This window comes from Ochlerotatus camptorhynchus, unplaced genomic scaffold (assembly GCF_037179485.1).
Source record: "Ochlerotatus camptorhynchus isolate MF236.1 unplaced genomic scaffold, CSIRO-AGI_Acam_v1.1 ptg000094l, whole genome shotgun sequence".
NCBI lineage: Eukaryota > Metazoa > Arthropoda > Insecta > Diptera > Culicidae > Ochlerotatus > Ochlerotatus camptorhynchus.
The window spans coordinates 382,391-388,936 of record NW_027040584.1 but is presented as its reverse complement, the minus strand read 5'-3'; positions in this window follow the sequence as shown (position 1 = coordinate 388,936).

Sequence of the window (6,546 nt, the reverse complement as noted above, 5' to 3'; positions counted from 1 at the left end):
ACACCGTGGAATTCGCGATTCCCAACGTTTTAGCAATGGAACGATGCGAGAGATCCTTGTTCTCGTGATGAATGCGCAAGATTTTATCACGCACGAGCTGTTCTTTCGACTCCATTTCCGCGAGTTTTGATCACAGGACTTTAAAACTTGCAGGATGTAAATAATGCACTATGAACTAAATCCACCCAAATTTTCATTAAATTCTACCCAACGGTTAAAAAGTTAGAGCAATTTCATAGTGTGGCAATTTCATCGTGGACACCCTTTATTAAACCGTGCGTCCAGATTTACTTTGAATCGAGTTTTATAAAAATCAAATTCCTCGACTTGAATGTCGTCACAAGTAGAACGGGATCTCGATCGTATATTGTCGCGCACTGTACGTTGTACGTAAGCTGTACGCAAGTGAGTGAATACCATTTTTGGAAAAAAAGTTGTATTCTGTGAAAATGCCTCGGTATCGGAAAGTCTCTAATCTAGAAACTAAAAAAAAAAAACAAATGGATTATTTTGCTCGAATTGGTAAGTTTAAAGTAGATCTTAGAAGGAGGAAGAATTCAAACCAATCCGAATTATCAGCAGGTCAACACAATCAGGAAGAAACCCAAAATAATCTGGGTGACGGGGCAGTGATGCAAGTCACCTCCACAAAAACGTAATCGACTTCGGAAGAATGCAGCTCACCCGTGGAACCATCACTGCTGGTTTCCAGTACTTGTAAGTCATATTATTTCAGGCATAACATTTGATAACGGCACAAAAGCATTTGTAAACAAACTTTCTAAGGCCCTTTACATGCAAACCAAAGTACGACCACGCAAACTAACAACATCATCGGATAGGGGCAACTATCATCGAATCGATTTGTATTGCGGTCCTTATCAACTGTGCCAAATTAGAACGAAGTTGGTCCCGGTCTGACTTTGCGGGAGAAAATTAGTAAACAATTTTTCTATGTGACATGATTCAACATTTATAAACTTTTCAATAGTTATGTGCACATAGTAATGTAACGATGTTGTATTACTAAATTTTGATGTGATGAAAACCGAACCCAAAAAGAAAAAGCCTAAAAAGTCAAATCAGCGATACATAAAGGACTGGGAAAAAAAGCTGCAATGGATTAACGAAAGTCAGAAAGGATTGTTATATGCATATTGCAAAATTTGTGAACATGACATTAAGTGCACGGATGGATTAGTAGATTTGGACAGGTACGGGAGGACAACAAAACACATATCGAAAAAAAAATCGTCAGTAGCACTGACGCCATGACCAGTTTTTTGTTGCTCTACCGAATCAGAACTCCGGCTTTGTGCGTGGGGAGCACAGCACAACATTCCGATGAGTACGATTGAGACATTTGCTAAAGTTGCCAAAGATATTTCCAAAGACTTTAATACAGCGCAAAATATGGAACTTGGTCGGACTAAAATTACTGCCATCCAAACCAATGTATTTGGTAAAAGCCAAAGAGAAGAGCTTATTGACCTGATGAAAACCAGTAAATGGAGCTTATTGGTTGACGAATTCACTGATCTTGCTGGTCAAAAATCTTTGGCGATGGTAGTCCGATCGAACAAGTGAGATGGTCATTACTTTGTAATTCAAGACTATTTTTACAAAATTATCACAGTCACGGAAGCTAGTGTTACTGAACTATACCAGCTCATAACTTCACAGTTTGAAGCGGATACTGTGCAATACAAAGGCAATATGATAGGACTTGGTACAGATGGTGCCAATGTCATGATGGGTCAGCACCATTCAGTTGGAGCTTTATTTCGTAAAGAATGTCCTGGAATTTTCCTTATGAAATGCATCTGCCACTCGTTTGCACTTTGTTCGTCGTATGCATGTAAGAACATCACAACTGAGGTTGAGCAACTTTCCCTAGACGTGTATAACTTTTTGAATTATGGAGGTCAACGAAGAGCAAGTTTCAAGGATTTGCAATGTTTGCTGGAGCTTCTGCCGTTGAAAATGCTCCATCTCTCAGCAACACGTTGGCTCTCGCTGGAAGCAGGAGTTCTGCGAATGTTAGATCGGTATCAGTTTTGCTACTCTTGACTGCATATTGAAAAGAAAATATGATATCAGACTTATGCCGCGAAAATATGTTTTCATTACGATACGAACAGCAAACTTTAATATTACTGCTTTCATTTTGTTAGCCGAGTTTGTTCAGGTGATCTGGTAATAGGCCTTCAATTAAGTTGAAATCGTATAGAGAAATTCCGACGTTCATTTCAAAGTTCAAGTGAGTTGAACGCTGAACTGAATCATCTAAGCCCAGCTTTAGCGAATGCCCTTTGCTGGACGAACCATACGCATTTTAATTTTTAATTCATTTCAAAAATAGCTAAAATTCACCACCAACAATTTACGTTTAATCTAGATTCCATGCAAAAGCCTGTTTTTTTACAATATACCGATAAATACCGATATTTTTATTAAGTTATACCGATATCATGAAAACCATCTGCCAACGCTGCACCTCCCCACGCACATTTGTTTCTGTGAAGCGATATCTGCTGGAAAAAAGAGGAACCTGCACTCTGCTGATCTGCCGTATAGTATACTTGCTGGCGACTTCTTTTCCGCTCCAACATCGTTAAGGATGACATGCACCACCTGCAAAAAAGTGGTGTCTCGAACCGAATTACTTGCCACGGATATTGCGGGATATTGGAGCCTCCCTTAGCTTAGTCGGTAAAGACGCAGCTACAAAGCAAGACCATGCTGGAGGTGGCTGGGTTCAATTTCCCGGTCCGGTCTAGGAATTTTAAGGTTTTAAAATTTCTCGACTTAGCTGGGCGTAGAAATGTATGATTGCCACACAATTATACTAATGCAAAAATGGTACAGGCATCGGAAGCACTCAATTACATGTGCATCTAGAACACTAAGTTGAGAGCACGCAATAAGCTAATATGCGATATGCAATAAGCTTGAAATGCGAAGAAGAAGAATAAGAAGAAGGATATTGCGGGAATTCTTTCCATTTGATCTGCGCTAAGGTGGATTATTCGCTTCATGAGGCACTAGGAACCCACTGCCGTAATGTTTTCTGGATGTGTGATGGTTGCGTGGATGTGTATTGCAATGAACATATTCGGAAAATTACGTTACGTTACACTGCCGATAATATGCCTGACGAAGCTTCGTTGAATTCGCTGAAGGACGACATAGCGCTGGACTGAAGGAAATGGTCAATGCTCTTTCTGCAATAGTTGATTCCAAACCAGCAGATTTAGGATCGAACCCAGTATGGAAGATTTTCGGCACTAATCCTGTCTTAAACACACCGAAACGGATGCGGGAAGAAGATCAACCGACGGCAAAGGCTCCGATAATTCAAGGAAAAAAATCAGTTTTGAATGTTGTAAAGACAGTTCCACAACGCGAGGATCTGGATTTATTTGTCAGTTTTTGACCCTAGTACTTCAGACGATGAAATTGCATCTGGGCAGGGATGTCCAACCTAAAGTGATCAGGTTGGTCCATAAGGACAAAGACCCTGCCACACTTAGCTTTGTTACTTTCAAAGTTGGAGTGAGCAAGAATCTCAGGGACGTGGCCTTAGCAAAAGAGACATGGCCTGAAAACGTATACTTCCGCGAAGTTGAGAACAACTCAAAAAACCGTCGAGACATTCGGCTCGATGCGAAGCCTACTGCAGACACCGGTGGCCAATAGGATTAGAACCAATAGATTATCCGCTGATCATCTCTTTCGCTGAAGTCAACCCAGAACGCACTGTCTGTAGCATCATGGAAGCCCCTAGTCCTCCCGACCCAGTTGTGCTTGCTGTTAGTTGCTGCCCCCAAAGTCGTTCTGGACCTGTGGTCGAGGAAGGTGTCGGGGTCTTCCAAAATCCTCTCACAGGCAAGTATCTCGCTTGTAACAGCATTTCGTTGGTTGATCGTTCTTTGGCTTCTAGGATACTAAAATTTCGCTCAAACACTACCGAAAACGAGTCTCTCAATTCTGAATCTAATTTCGGTATGCTTCATCTGGAACCTTTGGAAGCAAATTATCCTTCCGTCTCAGTCGAGCTTGCCGTTAGTTCCGCCGTCTTAGTCGTCCCGGGCCTCAAGTCGGAAGTGAAGACGTGGTCCTCCTACCTGTGATCAAAGGTCCGAAAATCGACAACAAATACTCCTTAAAACACTTCTGCAAGTTGATCAGCTTCATCCCGGGACGCACCAGCTTGAGAACAACGGAAGCCCCTGATCCCTCAATCACAGCCGTGCCTCTCCTGCTAGTCGTTCCGGCCCTGTGTTTGGGTCTGGTGAAGCGCTACTTCAAGGAAGTACGCTCTCAGTAACAGTACCTGATACGTCCGTCGTTTCTCACCAGCATTCGTTCCAGCACCGGGATGCACGCCTGCTAGCCTCATGGAAGCCCCTAATCCTTTCAGCACAGTCGAGTCCCTCCCTTCAGTGCTCAGTAGCCATCCCGGACCTGTGTATGAGAATGGAGAAGGGGTCTGCCAAACCGTCCTCGCAGGCAAGTACACACATGATTGGAATACTTCTCCTCCAGTAATGCCCATCGCTTCTAGTCACCAAACTTCAAAAGGGGTTTCATTCGGATATTGGCGCTTTCCAAGCTGCTAAATTATCTTTAACAGTAGCTGCTGCACGTGATATCGTCTCTTCAAGCATGCCACCGATTCCCGTTGCGCCCTCTGCTGCAAACCATACCACCGATCGCATGTTTTCTGTGTATTATCAGAATCGATCTTATCGGCTGAACATGAACATGAAAAAATCGATCTATTCGCGAGGTTGGATTTGATACAAATTGGGGAATATTTATAGAATTCAGAATCATAAGGGCGTAATGTTTACTGCCCGGGACATCCCGGGAATCCATTCCTGACAAATGTACTAAAAATACGTTTCCAGATTCCCGGGAAATAGATACTGTCACACAGAAAATTAATTCTGGAAAAATGGTTTACATAGTCAATGAGAACGACCCAAATTTGATTTTAGTTTACTCATAATCGCAAAAAAAAAAAAAAATATGCAAATTGACTCTTCGCTGAGTTCCTGCACTAATAAAAATTCAATTATTATTAAATAACAAATTTTGTTTGTGTCCCACACATGATTTTTTGCAATGTGATAAACAAATGATAACCCCTATGATAACTTAAATCTTTGGTTTTTTAGTTTGGTAGTTTTCGATTCTACACATTGTAGTTTCATAACTATCTTGACATCTTTACCTAGGAGATGTTAACTTATTTTTTTATTTATTTGTCGTCAATCAGTGTAGACCGTTTTACAATAGTGCTGTTGCCTTACATGCTATTTTAAAACATACGTTTTATTTGAAATTGTCAGCAAATGTAGACTGCATATACAAATATCTAAAAAAATAAAAATTGTTTTAAACTTAACGAGATGAAATCCTAGCAGTTAGTGTTCTCCTTACTGTATCTTTAGACATCGTTAGATCTATATGCTCACAATAATTATTATACACTCTCATCATTCTAGTAATTGGTCCATTTTTACCATAATTCGTTCTGTGAGGTGACAGTTGAAATACATTTCGAGTTCTTAACATGCGTGATGGTACGTAAAAATTTAATCTTGCTAATATTTTTTTCTGAATTTACGCGTTGTGAGATAATATCATTGACAAAGGAAATCATGGAAATTTCTCTTCGTTTCTTAAGTGTTTCATTGTTTATCAACATGCAACGGGACTCATAAGAAGGAAGGGGAAAAGAGGTCCAGCCTAGTTTCCTAAGAGCAAATAACAAAAACTGTTTTTGAACTGATTCCATACGATTTATATAAGTTTCATGGTATGGAGCCCAAACCACACTGCAGTATTCGAGAATTGATCTCACGTAAGCTATATAAAGTGTTTTGATGGTATATGGGTCTTTAAAATGATAACTAAATCTTTTTATGAATCCCAACATATTATTTGCTTTGTGAATTGTGGTATTCACATGATCTACAAATGTCAACTTCGAGTCAAGAATTACTCCTAAGTCCCTAATTTTATCGCACCTTACAACCAGCTGGTTTCCTAGAGTACATGTAAAATCTAGAGTAGTGTTTTTTCTGGAATATGATATAATATTGCATTTTTTAACATAAATATCCAGCAGACTTTTAACGCACCAGTTGTAGAAAACATCAATTTCATTTTTAAAATGTAGCAAATCAGAATTGTCAAAGATTTCCATGTACAGTTTCATATCGTCAGCATATATGAGCACATTTAAACGATTTAACACAAACTTCACGTCATCCACAAATAAAATAAATAATAAAGGACCTAAATGAGATCCCTGTGGAACTCCCGAGGTAACATTAACTGGCGAAGATATTTTTCCTTTAAAGCGGACCATCTGTGTTCTTTCTGTCAAGTATGATCCAATCCATTTTAAAAGTGTACTTGTCATACCTAAACGTTTTAATTTAAAAAGAAGTAAGGGAATGTCTACTCTGTCAAAGGCCTTACTAAAGTCAGTGTATAAGGTTTCAACGGTATTACCTCTATCCATTGCTTCAA